At 47.8% G+C, this 21,400-nt stretch overlaps 1 long non-coding RNA gene across 1 annotated transcript; it reads left to right on the top strand.

Moving 5' to 3' along the window:
- The first annotated feature begins 144 nt into the window (after positions 1–144).
- LOC120966321 (uncharacterized) lies at positions 145–5,768 on the top strand. The gene is made up of 5 exons (XR_012186752.1): positions 145–271; positions 1,641–1,747; positions 2,851–2,949; positions 3,111–3,652; positions 4,421–5,768. It is a non-coding gene; the product is annotated as an uncharacterized lncRNA (long non-coding RNA).
- Positions 5,769–21,400: the final 15,632 nt, after the last annotated feature.

Below are 21,400 nucleotides of genomic sequence, written 5' to 3'. Positions count from 1 at the left end.
ATAGGCAGGTGCCACATTAGACTGCCTGAGCTGTTCGCTCCAACATGGCCACGAGCGAACTAAAAAGTGCAGTTAACCCCTCACCCCCCCCCCCCAATTCACTCCATTAGTCAGTTTCATCCCACCCCCCACCCATCTTCTCCCTTCCTCATCGCCCCCTCTCACCGCAGCGATTTCCGGTGAACGGACGACGCTTTTCCCACCAAGCCCAGCCGCTCGTCGACGGCGAGGGCTTCATCCACCACGGGCGGCATTATTGGTAGCCATTGAGGTACGTGTTCTAGATCACTGGTCGTCGCGCGCGAGTGTTTCGTGCCCTATGGTTGTTTGCTTGAGGTAGTCGCGAGGAGGCGACTGGAGTAGTTAGAGCTGTCGATGGGCAATGGTGGGAAGGGATGGAGAAGGTGGTGTGGTGGGCTTGCTATCAGGGCTAGGGTTTGAGCACGCGCATCCCACGTGGTCTGCCGGGTTGCGCCAAACGTGTGTGGTGCGGCAGCAACGGCCGCAGTTGCCATTACTTCGACATCGGCGACGGACGGTGTTCTGTGGCGCCGTATTTGCCTTCGTTTTTTTGGGTGGCAGTTTTGGGTGATTTTTCGTCGTAGATCTGTTTTGGTTGACCAGTTTGGTGCCTTTTGTGTAGTTTAGTGTAGGGATTTGATGGTGGAAACTGCCATGTGTGTTAGTTGAGGATATGTGGGGGGTTGAAGGGGAAATGCCATATGATTATGTTTATAATTGGATTTTTATAGTTTGGTGAAAAATGTCATGTATGTCCTTTTTTTGTGTAGTTTAGTGTTGGGATTTGATGATGGAAACTTCCATATGTGTTAGTGGAGGATATGTGTGGGGTTGAGGGGAAAATGCCATGTGATTTTATAGTTTGGTGAAAAATGTCATGTACGTCCTTATAGTGGGTCTTTTTAAGGTGGTTAGGTGCATGTGTGTAGAGAGGTTTTTGTTGTTGGTGGGGAGGTGAGGGGGAACTGCCATGTGTGTGTTTTGTAGATGATGTTTTTTGGGATGAAAATTGTCATGTGGTTTACAAGAGGGATTGTTTGGGGGGGGGGGGGTCATCTGTGTTGTAGATGGTTGTTGGGTAGAGAGAAACTGTCATGTGTGCTTTTGTAGATGGTAGTTTTTTGTATTATAATTGCTTTGTGGTTGATTTGGGGTGTTGTTTTTGACGAGAAATGACATGCGTGTAATTAGAGTGTGTTTGTTTTTCGGGGGGTCATAGTTGTTTCTGATCTTTTTATGGGAACTGCCATTTTTGTTTCTAGATGGTGGCAATTTTGGATTAAAACTGCCATGTGGTTTATTTTGGGATTGTTCTTTTGGGGGAAAATGTCATGTGTGTCCTTAGAGTAGGTCTTTTAGGGGGGATATGCATGCATAGAGTTTTTCTATATTTGAGGGAAACTATCATGCGTGTGTAGATGGTGGTTCTTTTTGGATGCAAAGTGCCATGTGGTTAAGATTTTATTTGGGGGAATGCCATGTGTATCCTTAGATTGGTTCTTTTTAGGGGGGGGGGGGTAGGTGACATGTGCGTACCCATCTTGTTTAAATTATTTTTTCTGTATGCGTTCACCTGCCTGACGTGGTCATGTGTTGTTGTTGTCCATATTTTATTTCAGGTTTTCGATTTTGTAAGATGGCCAAAGAGGATTTGAACAATGGCGTTGATGATTTCATGAATATCTCAGGCAGGGGGTGTCATGGCGTCAATAATCCCCCAAACGAGGTATTCCTTATTTCCAAACAACGGTGATCATCAAATCTTTTGTCGTCCGTTAACACTATATTTCTCACTTTGTCGCCACTAAATGTCTTTTTTCTGTATGTGTTACATTTTGATGGCATTTATGCCCCTTCTTGAGTGGCATTTTTCACACCTTAATGGCATTGGTAGTTTTACATGGTTGTTTGCATGTTTTATGCTAGGATCATTTTTTATATTTTGATGGTAGTTTTTGGCTGTAGTTTGTATGGCATTTGAACCTTTTGTTGATGTGGCATCTGTAATGGTAGTTAAATGGCAGTGTATATGTTTTAATCATGTACTAGTTGGCATTTTCACATCATAGTGGCATATGTAGCTTTTTTTATGGCATTCTTAAAACGTTATTGCTACCATCACAATTCTTGACGGTGGTTTACGATTATACTCTGGATGGCATTTTTGCATTATAACTGCAATGCCAGTCTTTCTTGGCATTTTTGTAATACTCTCATGATCGTATCATAATTTTTTATGGCGGTTGTAGTTGCATGGTCTGACCAGACCATCAAAGCCGTTCTCATGACAGACAAGAAGTCAGATGGATCCTTTGGAAAGTTAGGTGTTACTTCATTTTTGGTTGTGCCATTTTTTCACTTACCGCCTTGGGGGCATTTTTCTGGCATACCCACCCTCTCCTGGATGGCATCTTTCATATTTGTTTGATGGCATTTTTTCATACCTTGAGTGGCATTTTTTATGTAGATTAAATGACATTTTTATTTTTGTCAGCATGACAAATATATATGTGTTTAGATGGCATTTTTGGTTTTCTTACACATGTTGGGTTGCTTTTTTCATTTTTTTGATGGATGGCTTTGTGTTCACACCTTGGATGGCATTTTTTGTTACACATTAGTTGGCATTTTTTTATTTTTGTCATCATGGCAATGTTTTCATGCTTAGATGGCATTTTCATATATGCTAGATGGCATTTTTTTTATATGTTGGATGGCATTTTTCATATATGTTGGGTGGCATTCTTTAATCTACATGGCATTTTTTCAATAGATGGCATTTCTGTTTATGCAATGTTTTGGTGTTAGTTACGTGTCATTTTGTTGCAGTTTGCCTCAAAGCATGCTATCAACCTCAGTCTTTTTGGCGGTGCAGCAAATTTCAACAAGTGGATGGATGTGAATGTGAGCCCATCTTGCCCTCCTCGGGTAAGTTTCTTAGTGTTTTTTCTATTGCCATGATTTTTTTCTATCGGTGTTGTCATGACCAGCATGTTTTTTCGACGTACGAAATTGTGAGCTATATGGAACTAGATGCGTCGTGCTATGCTGAGTGGCATCCTTCTTTTTTTCCTTGGTTGTTTTTGCAGACCAGGAGTAAAGTCAAAAATCTCATTGGTGAGTTTGCGTCTGGCATGACCAACATTCTTGGGAAACTAGTTCAGGGTTGGACAGGCTTGTCTGAGGGTGAAAGTGATGAGGTTGGCCGGCTTTTCCGTAATGTTGCTGCAGCTGGTGCGTCAATACCGATTGGTGTCCATGGCCGATTCGAGTACAATAGCTCACAGGCGACTAGCGACACCTAGGAGAATCTATTTGATGGCGACTCTGACTCGGGGCACGGTGAGGATCATGATGAGGCTGTTGAGGCCGGTGCTGGCGTAGATGTAGATATGGACAAGCCAAGTGAGGAAGATGGTGGTGGGCAGGATGGAACTGAAGTAGGCGCCGATGGGCAAGACACTGGAATTGACAAGGTAGGAGATAAGCATGAGGCAAAGGTCATTGGTGGTGCTGGTGGAAGCGGAGGCAGTGTTGTTGCTCTTTCGAAGAGGGCCATGGAGGGTGTTGGTGATGGCGTTGATGTCATGCTTAAGAAGGCGAGGGTTGATCCCATTGTAGCCAGGAGGAGGTGTGTGCTTTTTTTTCTTTATGAGTAAACCTTTTTTTTCATAACATCGTTATCTTCCGCCGTTCTGTACAAGTAGAGGTTGATGCTCAGCCATCTCTGTTTGTATGTTTTGTTATTGTGTGGTTGTTTCTGTCCTAGTGAGGCTACTGCTGTTAGTAAAGCCACCAAATCCAAGGTTGTGTCAACACCTACCCGCTCATCTCCCCAATTATTAAGTTTTCAACCTACTGAGTTGTTGCCTGCCCATGAGCCTATTGGTACCGCTACTCGTACTTCTCCTCATCTAGTAGAGTCAAAAAGGGGGACCCTGTTATTCTCCAAGATAGGAGGGGTGTTTTGAAGAGGTACGAAATTTAGTCATCCAGTCATGGCATTTTTATTTGCAGTGTCATGGCAGTTTTATCTATTCATACATGGCATTTTTATTCACAGTGTCATGGCATTTTTCATGTCATCGAGACTTTTTTCATCTATCCATACTTGACACTGCACTTTTTTGTAGTAGCTTTTGTCAGGGCTTTTTCTATAGTTCATGGTTTTGGCTCTTTTATTAATGCTTTATCCTAGCATTTTTAATATGCTTTGTCAGATTGACAGATTTAATAATCCCTACATGGAACTTTTAATAGGAAGGTCATGGCATTTAAAAATTATTATTGTCATGTTGGCATCTTTTTTAAGGTCTCATGGCAGTCCGTTGTTTTTTGCCAGGTCTTTTCTGTACCTTTTCTTTTATTAACTTTCTTTTTTGGTGTGTGTGTAACTCAGGCAATACAAGAAGACTGCGGGTAGGAAAAAGTGTCCACCCAAAGCCACAATGATCAAGATAAAGCCCAGGCCCGCATCATCGATGGAAGTTGTAGTTGTAGCCCTTGCACAAAATTCCAATACGGCAACCGTCAATACAGCTATTATGAGCAGTTCAGCTACGTCAGTCAGTTTCCTATCCTCGCCGACAAATGTGCTTTCTACAGATGAAGACATCCAAGACGCTCCTAGGGATGATCTCATATCACCTAGGATTGAAGAGGTTGTTCCAACACTATTATCTTTAAGAACATGCGGTGCCCCCATGTTTGGTTTTGGTAATTGATGACAATCTCTATGGACTAATGGTTGCCTTGAGTTATATTTGAAGGATTTGTCCATAGGCATTTCTTGAAGTCCATGTGTTGGTTTCAAGGAGTTTATGTGGTGACCAAGGTGTTATTAAGGAATTATCCAAAGATTGGTCATGTGAGAGTAGAGCTTATTGCAAGCATGTCTTGAAGAAGAAGATTGTGTGATCATTCATGTTTACCTTCAAGACATCATCCAAATGAAGAGAGTTGGAAAGAGTCAAGGTTGATCAAGACTAAGTCAAGAGTGAATCAAGTTGATCAACACACAAAGCGCACAAGACGTACCGAGAGGGATCAAGCGATCCCATGGTGTGGTAAGCATTGTCAATTACGCTTTGTGTACTAACCCATGATCTTCGTGAGAGTTCTTTGTGGGGTTAGGTTGCGGTGTGCAAGTTCAAGTGAAGCATCATGAAGAGATCAAATGCTTGAAGCTTGCCGTCCATTGTGGCGACAATGGACTTGTGAAGATGTTGCGGTGTGCAAGTTCAAGTGAAGCATCATGAAGAGATCAAATGCTTGAAGCTTGCCGTCCATTGTGGTGACAATGGACTTGTGAAGATGTGCGGAAGAGTGGCTCACCCATAGTGGAGTATGGGGGAGCAATCAACTAGTCTTCATCGAGCCAACACAACCAAGAAAGGTGGTCCAACTTGAGGGAGTCAAGATCGTCATCATCTAGCTCAAGTGGACCATGTGCAAGGCAAATGTTTGCTCTTGATAGGTTTTCTATTTTACCGGTCTCATGATGGTAGTTGGGAGACCGGGTTATAGGATCGATTGCCGTACTATCAAGGGGGGCTCTCGATGAGTAGCTTGATCGTATCATTCATAGAGAGCTCAAACCATTGCATCCTTGCATCATCTTTGTTGGTTCTTGTTTGGTTCTTCTCTTTGTGAGTTTTGGAGCTTATGGTCATCTTGATGACAAGCTCGAGTTCATCGAAAACGGAGTTCACTCGCATCTTCTATGATGTTTTCGATGTTGGAGGTTATGCCGGTTCTTCTCGGTTGGAGGTTTCACTCCTCTATTTGTTGGCATACCTCCCCTGCCTCTTCTTACTATAACCAGTCGTTGTTTTGATGCTACTCGTCGTCTTGTATCCAACAAGCTTGAGTTTGCTCAATTCGGAGCTCGTATGCAGAAGTTATGGCAGTTTTGGTTTCCTAGCGGTAGTACCGCGGGCCGGAGTGGTAGTACCGCTTGGGTGCTACAAGCGGTAGTACCGCTCTAGAGCGGTAGTACCGCTCCAGAGCGGTAGTACCGCTGGTGGCCCCAGCCGTAGTACCGCTACGGTCTCGTACTAGTACCGCCTCGATTCGAGGGGTCTTTTTCGTGTCGGGTTTTACGGTACTAGCCGCGGCAGTGGGGGCCGTAGTACCGCTCGTATGCGGTAGTACCGCCCTGCCACCGCGGTAGTACCGCTCTGGGCCCAGCGGCAGTACCGCGAGGGGGAGCGGTAGTACCGCTTATAGGGGCAAGTGGTAGTACCGCTGGCCAAGCGGTAGTACCGCTCTCTGCGGGGCTGAAGTGGGGGTAACGGTTGGATTGTTCCCCCCACTATATAAGGAGGTCTTCTTCCCCAACGAATCTAATATTTTGAGCTCGTGTTCTTCCCCCATTGTTGACCTTCTTCGAGCTTGCTAACTCTCAATCCCTCCATGGATTCTTGCTAGTTTTTGAGGGAAAAGAGAGAGGAGATCTAGATCCACATTTCCACCAATCACTTTCTCCTCTTTGTGAGGGGAACCCCTTGGATCTAGATCTTGGAGTTCTTGGTGTTCTCCTTCTTGTTCTTCCTCTCTTTTTCCTCCCTAGCATTAGTTGCTTCGGTGGGATTTGAGAGAGAAGGACTTGGGCACTCCGTGTGCCCTTGCCATTGCATTTGGTGCATCGGTTTGAGTTCTCCACGGTGATACGTGGAAGTTACAAGTTGAGAAGCTTATTACTCTTGGGTGCTTGGTGCCCTTGAGCTTGTTCCTCTTGGGTGCTTGGGCGCCCTAGACGGTTGGTGGTGTTCGGAGCTCAATCATTGTGGTGTAAAGCTCCGGGCAAGCGTCGGGGTCTCCAATTAGGTTGTGGAGATCGCCCCGAGCAATTTGACGGGTACCGGTGACCGCCCCCAAGGGTTGCCAAAGTGTACGGGTTCGGTGACCGCCCCCAAGGGTTGCCATTTGTACGGGTTCGGTGACCGCCCTCAAGGGTCCCTTAGTGGAATCACGACATCTTGCATTGTGCGAGGGCGTGAGGAGATTATGGTGGCCCTAGTGGCTTCTTGGGGAGCATTGTGCCTCCACACCGCTCCAAACGGAGATTAGCATCCGCAAGGGTGTGAACTTCGGGATACATCGTCGTCTCCGCGTGCCTCGGTTATCTCTTACCTGAACCCTTACTTATGCACTTTACTTTGTGATAGCCATATTGTTTCTTGTCATATATCTTGCTATCACTTAGTTGTTTATCTTGCTTAGCATAAGTTGTTGGTGCACATAGGTGAGCCTAGTTGTTGTAGGTTTTGTGCTTGTCAAATTAACCGCTAGGTTTATTTCGCATTTGTTCAAGCCTAAACCGTAATTATTTTAAAGCGCCTATTCACCCCCCCTCTAGGCGACATCCACGATCTTTCACTCTCAAAATAACATGGCCAAAGAAAGTTCATCCCTACAAAATCATATAGTTTAGTCATGCTCCATTTTCGTCACACAAGAATGCTCTCATCATGCACAACCCCGATGACAAGCCAAGCAATTGTTTCGTACTTTAGTAATCTCAAACTTTATAAACCTTCACGCAATACATGAGCGTGAGCCATGGATATAGCACTATGGATGGAATAGAATATGATGATGGGGGTTATGTGGAGAAGACAAAAAAGGAGAAAGTCTCACATCAACGAGGCTAATCAATGAGCTATGGAGATGCCCATCGATTGATGTTAATGCAAGGAGTAGGGATTGCCATGCAACGGATGCACTAGAGCTATAAATATATGAAAGCTCAACAAAAAAAACTAAGTGGGTGTGCATCCAACTTGCTTGCTCACGAAGACCTAGGGCACTTGAGGAGGCCCATTGTTGGAATATACAAGCCAAGTTCTATAATGAAAAATTCCCACTAGTATATGAAAGTGACAAAACAAGAGACTCTCTATCATGAAGATTATGGTGCTACTTTAAAGCGCAAGTGTGGTAAAAGGATAGTAACATTGTCCCTTCTCTCTTTTTCTCTCATTTTTTTGGGCCTTCTCTTTTTTATGGCCTTTCTCTTTTTTTTTATTCCTCACTTGGGACAATGCTCTAGAAAATGATGATCATCACACTTCTATTTATTTACAACTCAATGATTACAACTCGATACTAGAACAAAGTATGAATCTATATGAATGCCTCTGGCGGTGTACCGGGATATGCAATGAACCAAGAGTGACATGTATGAAAGAATTATGAACGGTGGCTTTGCCACAAATACTATGTCAACTACATGATCATGCTAAGCAATATTACAATGATGAACGTGTCATGAAAAATGGAATGGTGGAAAGTTGCATGGCAATATATCTCGGAATGGCTATGGAAATGCCATAATAGGTAGGTATGGTGGCTGTTTTGAGGAAGATATAAGGAGGTTTATGTGTGAAAGAGCGTATCATATCACGGGGTTTGGATGCACCGGCGAAGTTTGCACCAACTCTCAATGTGAGAAAGGGCAATGCACGGTACCTAAGAGGCTAGCAATGGTGGAAAGATGAGAGTCCGTATAATCCATGGACTCAACATTAGTCATAAAGAACTCACATACTTATTGCAAAAATCTACAAGTCATCAAAAACCAAGCACTACGCGCATGCTCCTAGGGGGATAGATTGGTAGGAAAATACCATCGCTCGTCCCCGACCGCCACTCATAAGGAGGACAATCAAAGAACACCTCATGTTTCAAATTTGTTACATAACGCTTACCATACGTGCATGCTACGGGACTTGCAAACTTTAACACAAGTATTTCTCAAATTCACAACTACTCAACTAGCACAACTTTAATATCACTACCTCCATATCTCAAAACAATTATCAAGCATCAAACTTCTCTTAGTATTCAACACACTCATAAGATTTTTTTACTAATCTTGAATACCTAGCATATTAGGATTAAGCAAATTACCATGCTGTTTAAGACTCTCAAAATAATCTAAGTGAAGCATGAGAGATCAATAGTTTCTTCAAAATAAAACCACCATTGTGCTCTAAAAGATATAACTGAAGCATTAGAGCAAACAACAAACTACTCTGAAAGATATAAGTGAAGATCAATGAGTAGTCGAATAATTATGCAACTATGTGAAGACTCTCTAACATTTAAGGATTTCAGATCTTGGTACTTTATTCAAACAGCAAGCAAAGCTAAAGAAAATAAAACGACGCTCCAAGCAAAACACATATCATGTGGTGAATAAAAATATAGCTCCAAGTAAAGTTACCGATGAATGAAGACGAAAGAGGGGATGCCTTCCGGGGCATCCCAAGCTTAGGCTATTGGTTGTCCTTGAATATTAACTTGGGGTGCCTTGGGCATCCCCAAGCTTAGGCTCTTGCCACTCCTTATTCCATAGTCCATCGAATCTTTACCCAAAACTTGAAAACTTCACAACACAAAACTTAACAGAAAATCTCGTGAGCTCCGTTAGCGAAAGAAAAGAAAACACCACTTCATGGTACTGTAATGAACTCATTCTTTATTTATATTGGTGTTAAACCTACTGTATTCCAACTTCTCTATGGTTTATAAACTATTTTACTAGCCATAGATTCATCAAAATAAGCGAGCAACACAATGAAAACAGAATATGTCAAAAACAGAACAGTCTGTAGTAATTTGTATCAAACGTATACTGTCTAGTTGGCACAAATAAAATGGTGGACCTGAGGAATATGTCTAGTAATCATCTGCAAAAATAATCAACTAAATATCACTCTCCAGTAAAAATTTGAAGCTAATCTCGTGAGCGCTAAAGTTTCTGTTTTTTACAGCATGATCATAAAGACTTCACCCAAGTCTTCCCAAAGGTTCTACTTGGCACAAACACTAATTAAAACATAAAATCATATCTAACCAGAAGCTAGATGGAATATTTATTACTAAACAGAACCAAAAAGCAAGAAACTAAAATAAAATTGGGTTGCCTCCCAACAAGCGCTATCGTTTAACGCCCCTAGCTAGGCATGATGATTTCAATGATGCTCACATAAAAGATAAGAATTGAAACATAAAGAGAGCATCATGAAGAATATGACTAGCACATTTAAGTCTAACCCACTTCCTATGCATAGGGATTTTGTGAGAAAACAACTTATGGGAACAATAATCAACTAGCATAGGAAGGCAAAACAAGCATAACTTCAAAACTTTAAGCACATAGAGAGGAAACTTGATATTATTGCCATTCCTACAAGCATATATTCCTCCCTCATAATAATTTTCAGTAGCATCATGAATAAATTTAACAATATAACCACCACCTAAAGTATTATTTTCATGATCTACTTGCATAGAAATTTTACTACTCTCCACGTAAGCAAATTTGTTCTCATCAATAGTAGTGGGAGCAAACTCAACAAAATAACTATCATGTGATTGCAAATTAAGATCAAGATGACAAGTTTCATGGTTATCATTATTCTTTATAGCATACGTGTCATCACAATAATCATCATAGATAGGAGGCATGCTTTCATCATAATAAATTTGCTCATCAAAACTTAGGGGACAAAAAATATCATCTTCATCAAACATAGCTTCCCCAAGCTTGTGGCTTTGCATATCATTAGCATCATGGATATTCAAGGAATTCATACTAACAACATTGCAATCATGCTCATTATTCAAAGATTTAGTGCCAAACATTTTATAGACTTCTTCTTCTAGCACTTGAGCACAATTTTCGTTTCCATCATTCTATTGAAAGATATTAAAAAGATGAAGCGTATGAGGCAAACTCAATTCCATTTTTGGTAGTTTTCTTTTACAAACTAAACTAGTGCTAAAACAAGAAACAAAAAGATTCGATTGCAAGATCTAAAGATATACCTTCAAGCACTCACCTCCCCGGCAACGGCGCCAGAAACTGCTTGATGTCTACTATGCAACCTTCTTCTTGTAGACGTTGTTGGGCCTCCAAGTGCAGAGGTTTGTAGGACAGTAACAAATTTCCCTCAAGTGGATGACCTAAGGTTTATCAATCCGTGGGAGGCGTAGGATGAAGATGGTCTCTCTCAAGCAACCCTGCAACCAAATAACAAAGAGTCTCTTGTGTCCCCAACACACCCAATACAATGGTAAATTGTATAGGTGCACTAGTTCGGCGAAGAGATGGTGATACAAGTTCAATATGGATGGTAGATATAGGTTTTTGTAATCTGAAAATATAAAAACAGCAAGGTAACTAATGATAAAAGTGAGCGTAAACGGTATTGCAATGCTAGGAAACAAGGCCTAGGGTTCATACTTTCACTAGTGCAAGTTCTCTCAACAATAATAACATAATTGGATCATATAACTATCCCTCAACATGCAACAAAGAGTCACTCCAAAGTCACTAATAGCGGAGAACAAACAAAGAGATTATGGTAGGGTACGAAACCACCTCAAAGTTATTCTTTCCAATCAATCCGTTGGGCTATTCCTATAAGTGTCACAAACAGCCCTAGAGTTCGTACTAGAATAACACCTTAAGACACAAATCAACCAAAACCCTAATGTCACCTAGATACTCCAATGTCACCTCAAGTATTCGTGGGTATGATTATACGATATGCATCACACAATCTCAACACATAGAACCTCAAAGAGTGCCCCAAAGTTTCTACCGGAGAATCATGACGAAAACATGTGCCAACCCCTATGCATAGGTTCATGGGCGGAACCCGCAAGTTGATCACCAAAACATACATCAAGTGGATCAATAGAATACCCCATTGTCACCACGGGTATCCCACGCAAGACATACATCAAGTGTTCTCAAATCATTAAAGACTCAATCCGATAAGATTACTTCAAAGGGAAAACTCAATCCATTACAAGAGAGTAGAGGGGGAGAAGCAACATAAGATCCAACTATAATAGCAAAGCTCGCGATACATCAAGATCATGCCAAATCAAGAACACGAGAGAGAGAGATCAAACACATAGCTACTGGTACATACCCTCAGCCCCGAGGGTGAACTACTACCTCCTCGTCATGGAGAGCGTCGGGATGATGAAGATGGCCACCGGTGAGGGATCCCCCCACCGGCAGGGTGTCGGAACGGGCTCGCGAGAGGTTTTTGGTGGCTACAGAGGCTTGCGACGGCGGAACTCCAGATCTATTCTGTTCCCTGATCGTTTTAGGGTATATGGATATATATAGGAGGAAGAAATATGTCAGGGGAGCCACGAGGGGCCCACGAGGGTGGAGGGCGCGCCCTGGGGGGGTGGGCGCGCGCCCCTGCCTCGTGGCTTCCTCGTTTCTTTCTTGACGTGGACTCCAAGTCTCCCGGGTTGCTTTCCTTCCAAAAATAACTTCTCCAGAAGGTTTCATTCCGTTTCGACTCCGTTTGATATTCCTTTTCTTCAAAACACTGAAACAAGGGAAAAAACAGAAACTGGCACTGGGCTCTGGGTTAATAGGTTAGTCCCAAAAGTAATATAAAAGTGCATAGTAAAGCCCAATAAACATCCAAGATGGATATATAATAGCATGGAACAATCAAAAATTATAGATACGTTGGAGACGTATCAATTGCCAGGCTTTGGAGGGATCCTGTTGGGGATCAATTACCATTTTGTGAACAATTCCCCAGATTGTTCTCTATATGTAACTATCCTGACTGTACTGTCAATGCCTGCCTAGCGGCTGACCCTTTGTCTTTCTTCCGAAGAAGACTAAATCACGGAATGGGGGAGCAGTGGCATCAGATGGTAGATACAGTTAGTAAGACTTGCACTTCTAGTGAGGGTGACAAAATCAAATGGGGGCTGGGTCCTAAAACCTACTTCACCACTCGCTCGGTTTATGCATTTCTGGAGAGTCAAATTGCGGGATGTAACTATAATTGGATTTGGAGAGCTAGTATACCTTTGAAGATCCAAATCTTTATGTGGCAATTGTCACAAAATGCAATCTTAACCAGAGATGTGATGAAGCACAGGGGGTGGGAAAAAGATCCTAAATGCTCCTTTTGTGCTACAAATGAAACATCTCAACATCTCTTTTTTACTTGCCCAGTGGCCAAGGTAACTTGGAGAGCGGTGGCGTGTATGTTTGGGACTGATTTATGTCCAAATAACATATCAAGCATATTCGTGGTGCTATTCGTTCTTCCCAAAAGGGGAAGTGTTCTACACAATGGGCATTGCTGCCATATGCTGGGCGATCTGGACGTGTCGCAACAGAGCTACTTTTGAGTTTATTCCTCTCAGAAACCCATTTGAATGCACTTTCTCTACTTGTGCTCTTCTTTGTTACTGGGCAGGGCTGATGAAACAACAAAAGGATGCGGAGGACCTGAGGACTGGAGCGAACATGCTGAAGAGCAATGCCTCAAGACTGATGCAGATCTGTGCCGTGGCGCACCAGGAGGATGGGACTTACTGAAGATCAACCAGGCCAGAACAAAAAATAAGAAAGCTAAAGGGTGAAGTTTGCTGCTATGCAGGAAGGGATGTTGTTCTGCTGGTTGTGTGTGGGTTGGGTGCTTAGGCCTTTTGTCCCTTGGCTAGTTAACTCGACTGTCTGTTGGTTTTGGCTGATATTGTGATGTAATGGTGTCGTCGGGTTTTCGCCCCACAGTAAGTAATCTCGATGGCGAGTGCTTACAGTGGGTTTCCCGACGATGCCTGAACTCGCTTTCCCCTTTCCCACCCCCTTTTTGGACATTTGATGTATTTCCGTTATCTCGCAGTAATGGAAAGGGGTAAGAGCAACTCCAATGGGGCGACCCATTTCGTCCGCTCGCGTCCGTTTGGGTCGGCGCGGGAAAGTGGCGGCCCAACGCGCCGACCCAAACGGACGCGCGTTCGTTTTTCGTCCGCGGGCGGCCCATTCCAGGCCCAATTTTGAGCCGGATTTGCGTCGGCGCAGACACGAGACGGACGCGCGCGCGCCTACTCCTCTCCCCGGGCCAGCCCAACTAGCCATGGAGGACGCCATCAACCTCGACCTCGACGCCGCCGCCGGCCTCGCCTCCCTCGCCTCGTTCGGTGCCGTCGCCCCCTCCGGGAAAGGCAAGCCTCGTGCCCCGCGCAAGACCACCGCGGCGACCAAGCCGAAGAAGGCGCTGACGCCCGAACATCGGGCAAGGGAGTCGGCCAAGAGGAAGGCCCGGAGGCACGCCGAGGACGCGAGGGATGAGGCCGCTGCGCAGGCCGCCGCCGTCGCCGCCTCGCAGCAGGAGTTCACCAACGCCCGCGTCGCCGCGGCAACGAGGGAGGCGCTCTACATGCTTGGGGTAAACCCTAGCCAGCACAGCCTCGTCCAAGCCGCCGTCGCCGCGGCCAGCACCGGCTCGTCGGCGTTTCCTCGGATGGTGATGCCCGACTCACCCCGCGCATCGGCTTGCAACCCGGTCCCCGGCTTCCACGTCTACCCGCAGGCCTCCCGCCTCTCCGGGGAGTGCTCACCCGACGTGAGCGTGGTCGCGCCTTCCACGCCCGCGCCCGCGCCCATCGACCTCAATTCCACCCCGGTGGTCGGTGGCTCGTCGTCCGACGGCACGAGGAAACGCGCGCGACAGACGCCGGCCGGCGGTCTCCCGGACGCCCGTAACCTGTTCGAGGAAATGACGTCCGCCGTCGACGAGGACTACATGCAACACCTCATCTTCGAGGGTGGTGCGCCGGGCGCTGGCTATGATCCCGAGGAAACGCAAAGCTAGGACGGCCGCGGGGCGTTCACGCCGGCCGCTGGCTATGATCCCGATCAGGCGGCCTTCATGCGTGATCAGGTCGGCATCGACCTGGACGGCTTCCCCCTCGAACACGAGTTCCCGGAGGACTGTAGGCTAGAGGAAGAGGACGAGTGCGACATCGAAGTGGAGCCTTTGTTCAAGGACGAGCTCGCCGACCAAACCGCCGGTCCTAAGCCGAAGCGCAAGAGCAAGCGCACGAAGGCGTACACAGCTGCCGAGGACAAGCTTCTTTGCGAGTGTTGGCGAGACATTGGATAAGACCCAAAGACGGGCGCCGAGCAAAAGCATTCGACCTTTTGGACTCGTGTGCACCGCGAGTTTCATGAGCGCAAGAAGTTTTCACCTTACCAATTTGTGAGCACGCGCGGGTGGGTCTTCATTTCCAAGCGGTGGAGGGTGATCGAACAAGAGTGCAACAAGTTTTGTGCCACCCTTGAAAGCGTCAAGGCCCGCCCCGTGAGCGGCATCGGCGTGCAAGACATGGTATGCTAGCAAGCCGCCCTCTTTTGTGCCATCAAGATCACTTGCTCATATGCTTGCATGGAAACATTTTGTAGGCATTTCATGCTTTGAAGGCATTCAAGGTTCAACACAATGACAAGTGCTTCAACCTCTCCCATTGCTATCGGGTCATCAAGGACGAAGAGAAGTTCAAGGCACAATATGCCGCGCTCAAGGCACGTGGGGGGAAGGGCGCCGTGGAGGATGTTGGGGAGGGCGAGCCGGCACGGCCGCGGGGGAAGACCAACTCCAAGAAGGAGGACAAGCGAGATGCGGCCACCAACGCCTTGATCGCAAGCGTGGACGGCATGATGAATAAGAAGGACTCAAGGGAGGAGGAGCGCCGGCGTTTCAAGGTGGAGCAAATGGATGCTTTCATGGAGATCCAAAGGAGGAGGTTTGATCTTGACGCCGAGAAGCAAGCCAAGATGTTCGAGCTCGAGGCGGAAAAGCAAGCCAAGATGCTAGAGATCGAGGCCACCAACGCCAAGACAAAGGCGAAAGAAGTGGCTCTTGCAAGCATGATGACCGAGGTGGAGATCATGAAGATGGATCTCAATGCCTTGTCGCCAAGGAAGAGGCCGTGGTTTGAGAAGATGCAGGCCGACATGCTCAAGTTCGACGACGAGTGATCTATGGCGTCGAGGGGCCATCTTTTTTTATGCCGGCATGACCATGGAAGCCGCGATGGCGTGGTCGAACTCAAGTCCCACCATTTTTGTATGCTGGCATGTGTGCAGGCCGGCTAGCGAGTGCGCCAGCATGAACTGTGGTGTTTTCTGAAGCCAGCATTGTATGCCGGTGCTGGCATGGTGCCGGCATGAGACATGGCCATTGGCATAATCGGCCTCGAGCCTTTTTTATTTAAAAGTTGAATGCGGACATGAAATGGGTCGGCGCGTTGGGTGCATTGCCGACCCAAATGCAAAACTGGGCGGACGGCGGGCGGGCGGCCGACCCAAACGAACAAAAAGCGGACAAATACGCCGTCCGTTTGGCATTGAAGTTGCTCTAATGCCCGGTTCAAAAAAAAGACGACGTTTTCCCCGTTGTAGGAGGGCGTCGCCTATCGTGGGCCGCATCGTGATCTCGTTTCCAGGAAAACAGATTTTCCCCTTTCCCGCGAACCAGCTTTCCCTTCTCCCGCGAACTCTGTTCTCGCGCGCGAACGAAATCAGATCGAGCGCGCCTTCTTCTCCACGATTTGTTCATCCTCCACTTCTCCTTCTCCACGACGCCCTCTCAATCGAACCAGGATGTGTTCAATCTCTCTCCTGGTGTAGCCTTTTTTCTGCTGTTGAGAGGATGGGGCGCCAATCCACGAGGGTCCCTACGCCGCCGCCGCCGCCGCCGGCACGGGAGCCTCACCAGGTCACCACCACCGAGCAAGCAGCCGCTGTTCCCCACTTCAGAGCGGCCTCTTCATCAACGCAAGCACCGCCGATGGACAAGCAGGCATGGAACGCTGCGGCCGCTGCCTCCGAGTTCTTCTCCCCAACATTACATTGGTACGATTCATTCTGTTCTTAAGTTCCCAGTTTAGACATCAACAAGATCTTGTGGGAAACCTGTGGGTGTCATCCCTGTTTCTAACTCTCTGCCTTTTCACAGTCATCATATATACCATCAAATCTCTCGTGCTCTGCAAGGAGCGAGCGCGGCCGTGGTTAATTAAACTAAGATGTTGAAAGATGTACTAACTTAGGTTTAGTGGTATTTCAACTCGTATAGTTTGTCCTTGTGTTGAAAGGTGTGAGCTTGTCTCTACTTCTTTCTGGTCAGATTGCGTAGGAAGTAGATCTATGAAAGTTGATTTTTTTAATGATCTGAGAACTATGTACATATAATTTCAGATTGTGTGCTTTCTGATAATGTTTTCTAACTGACTACACAACCTCATGATAGCTTTGTATGGTGTCAACCTTTTCAGTGTTGCTATAACATACCTTGTTATTTTTCAGGGGGGTGGATCCCCGTCCGCCGGGTGGTTTCGTAAGCTATTTGGGAAATCCATCAAGTTACCCGCTTCCACAACAGCCGCCTAATCAGCAGGCCATGTTGCAGCATCTCCATTACTCTGGTGGTCCTTCACACTATGTTCCATGTCCAGCACCACAACCATCACCCTCACTTCGCAAGTCAAGAACTCCAGTTACACCTTCTGGTTCACAACAAACCATCAATGTTGACGGTGAGGAGGATGGAGATAAGAGGACTGAGAAGCGACTTGCTTGGACATCACAGGAGGATGTAAGATTGGTAAGGTTTCTGTGTACACATATTTGATAATCTAAATTATTATGTCAGCAAGAACACTCATGTATTTTGTTCACATTGTAGATGAGCGCCTGGTTACGTTGCTCGACTGACCCAATTAATGGCAACAACAAGAAGAGTGATCAGTATTGGGGAGATGTCACTAACGTGTACAACAGCACCACTCCAAAAAATAGGACAAGACAAGTGAAGCAAGCAAAAGACCATTGGCATACTCTTAATAAGCTAGTCTTCCAGTTCCATTGCTGTTACGTGCATGCATCCATTTTCTTCTATGGCCGACTCAACTAAAACATGATCTAATTAATCATCGACACTTAACACTAATAACAAGATTAGTTCCAACGGAACCCATCGCGCCGGCGGTCGGCGGCCGGCGCCGCGGGGAGGGCGCAGATGCTGTTACGAACCTGGCTACTTCTCAATCAGACAAAAATGCTGCCCTCTCGGTTTCATAGTAGTGGTGCCCCCGATCCATTGATCATGCCATATCTCAGTGGTCCCTCGATCACTCACTCAACGAACCAGCCCTTGCTGAAGAGCTTTTCTCCCATGAATTATCGCACGCCACATTGTAGATGAACTCGTCGGGCACTCGGCCAGGAGAAAATCATCTTGTGGGCGCAGATGCTGTTGCAGCAGCGGCGACGCGCAACACAGATGCAGCCAAGCAGCAAACCTTGCCGGTGAGCTCCGTCGCCATCAGGGCACCGACGTGGGCAGCAGCGCATGAGCGCGGGATGGCCGGCGGCAGAGTACAGCCGAGCTGGGTATGGCAAGGGCCTAATTGCATTTTTGTTTTCTGATTGAAGGGTGCATCTACAAGAATATCAGGGACTAACAGTTATGCCATATCAGCTCTTGTGGGGCCCACTTGTCATAATCGCGGTTAAAATGCCCAAATGGACCGATCAGTGTTTTTGTAAAAGATTAAGCGAAGAATCGGTGGTTTTTGACCCAAATTCGTAAACCAGTGTTTTCTGCCAAACTATGTGATAATGTGGTGGTTTCATGCATTTCACGCGCAATCCTGGAGCAAGAAGACTTGTGGCGGCGCGCGTCACCGGAGCAAGCAGCAGCACGTCGACGGGCAGCACGGGCGCAAGCAGCAACGGCGGCGAGCAAGCAGCAGCGGCGACGCGCAACACAGATGCAGCCAAGCAGCAAACCTTGCCGGTGAGCTCCGTCGCCATCAGGGCACCGACGTGGGCAGCAGCGCATGAGCGCGGGATGGCCGGCGGCAGAGTACAGCCGAGCTGGGTATGGCAAGGGCCTAATTGCATTTTTGTTTTCTGATTGAAGGGTGCATCTACAAGAATACCAGGGACTAACAGTTATGCCATATCAGCTCTTGTGGGGCCCACTTGTCATAATCGCGGTTAAAATGCCCAAATGGACCGATCAGTCTTTTTGTAAAAGATTAAGCGAAGAATCGGTGGTTTTTGACCCAAATTCGTAAACCAGTGTTTTCTGCCAAACTATGTGATAATGTGGTGGTTTCATGCATTTCACGCGCAATCCCGGAGCAAGAAGACTTGTGGCGGCGCGCGTCACCGGAGCAAGCAGCAGCACGTCGACGGGCAGCACGGGCGCAAGCAGCAACGGCGGCGAGCAAGCAGCAGCGGCGACGCGCAACACAGATGCAGCCAAGCAGCAAACCTTGCCGGTGAGCTCCGTCGCCATCAGGGCACCGACGTGGGCAGCAGCGCATGAGCGCGGGATGGCCGGCGGCAGAGTACAGCCGAGCTGGGTATGGCAAGGGCCTAATTGCATTTTTGTTTTCTGATTGAAGGGTGCATCTACAAGAATACCAGGGACTAACAGTTATGCCATATCAGCTCTTGTGGGGCCCACTTGTCATAATCGCGGTTAAAATGCCCAAATGGACCGATCAGTCTTTTTGTAAAAGATTAAGCGAAGAATCGGTGGTTTTTGACCCAAATTCGTAAACCAGTGTTTTCTGCCAAACTATGTGATAATGTGGTGGTTTCATGCATTTCTCGGAGGGAGGGTTCTTTTTGAAAAAGACCGGTTTGACATTGTCTATGACGTCATCAAATGCAGGCCCCACATATCATAATCACCTATCAGTGCTTTCTGCAAATGATTAAGCCCAAAATCAGTGTTTTCTGCCACAAATTTATAGAACAGTGTTTTCTGCAACCCTTCGCTTCAATGTGGTGGTTTTCTGCAATTCACTCTATAATATAAGAACATTTTTCAAGCTTGAAAACCGTTCTTATATTATAGGACGGAGGGAGTACCTTTTAACACGTGCGCACAAGCTGTCTGGATTGACTAACAACTTCCAAGCTTGCTTAGAGCATCTCCAGCCGTTGGCCCTCAAGGAGCTCGAAAAATCACCGCCTGGGAGCGACACGGTGAAAAAATCGGCTTGGGGCCGATCTGGTTCCCAGCCGCCGGCCCCAGGGTCGCCCCAGAAGGCTTTTTTATTTTTTTTAAAAGACATTCGGTTAAATTTCGGCAAACGGGCATAAACTTCGGCGATTAAAGAGTTTTTTACGTAGCAAACTTAAAAAATAAAGGAAGAACGGCCCCTAGTCTACAGGAAGAACGCGCTGAGCGCGGCGAAGTCGTCGCCGTCGCCATTGTCCTCGTCGTCGTCCTTCTCCTCCTTGACGCGGCCGCCCCTGCTGGACCCCTGCTCGGGGTCGCCCTGACGGACCGGTGGCGGCGCGTCGTCGTCGCTGTCGTCGTCGAGAACGACAACGCCTCCCTCGTTGCTGCCACGGCGACGAGCGGTGAACTGCTCTAGGGTGCGGCACTGGCGCTCTAGCTCAGTCCGCTCCCAGTCTTCGCGCGCCCACTTCAAGGCCGCCTCGTCGGAGAGCCCCGGCTCCGTCTTCACCGCGGCGAGTCCTGGCTCCGTCTTGACGGCAGCGAGCCCCGACTCCGTCTTCGGCCTGACGAAGCGGGGAGGAGGCGCGCCGGTCGAGCGGCATCTCGGCGGGCTCGGCCTTGACGCTGAGCAGCGCCGGCGACCCGGAGGAGGAGCAGCGGGAGGAGGAGGAAGAAGAGGACGCCGTCCTCCTCGGCATCCACTGGCCGCCGATCCGAGTCGGGGCGGCAGGGTACATCAAGGGCGGGTCGTTGCCACCCTCGAGGTGTCGGAGAACTTCGTGAAGCGAGCGGCCGGGGAGGGTGCCCCTCGCTGTTTTTGGTGCCCCGCACCACCGGCGCTGCGTTGGTGGAGGCGAGCCGCCGCGCCTGGCGGTGCTGGAAGTACACCGCCCACGCCTCGTGTTTGTCGGCGGCGTACTGTGGGAGGGCCCGTTGCTCGTCCATCAGCGACGCCCGCACGCGGTCGACCTCGGCGGCGAAGAGGTCGGGGCGCATGTCAACGTCAGGCACCGGGGGAATGGGGACGCCACCGGCGCTGAGCCTCCACCCTCCCGGCCTTGTGCGCATGTCGGGAGGCGCCGGGATGTTGGCCTTGAAGAGCAGGTATGCCTCCCACTCGTGCAGCGAGCGGCGGCCGAAGCCGTTGGCCGCCGCCCCATCGCCGGGGAATCGCTCGCCCATCGTCGCGGTGGGGAAGAGGGAGCAGGCTTGGGGGAGAGGGGAGGAACGTCGGCGGCGGCTGCACACGGGGAGAGAGGCAGAGCTCGACGGCAGCTGTGGGCGAGTGTGGCCAGAGGCGAGGGGGAGGCGTCGCTTTTTATAGCCGGCGCCGTGTGTATGCGTGGCGGGAAGGGGGGCGTCGCCGCACCGCCCGTGAGGAATCAATGAAAGGCTGACCGGCGGCAGCCTTGGCATTGATCCCCGCAGGAAACCGAGGCATTGTGAGGACGACGAGGCGAGTGTCGCTGACTCGGCGGGCCCGCAGTTCGTTCGCGCCAAAATCGCTTGCCCCGGCGCCCCCGGGCACCCCCCAGCGCGCCGGGTTC

Source organism: Aegilops tauschii, chromosome 6, assembly GCF_002575655.3.
Source record: "Aegilops tauschii subsp. strangulata cultivar AL8/78 chromosome 6, Aet v6.0, whole genome shotgun sequence".
NCBI lineage: Eukaryota > Viridiplantae > Streptophyta > Magnoliopsida > Poales > Poaceae > Aegilops > Aegilops tauschii.
This window is presented reverse-complemented; position numbering and strand designations above follow the sequence as displayed.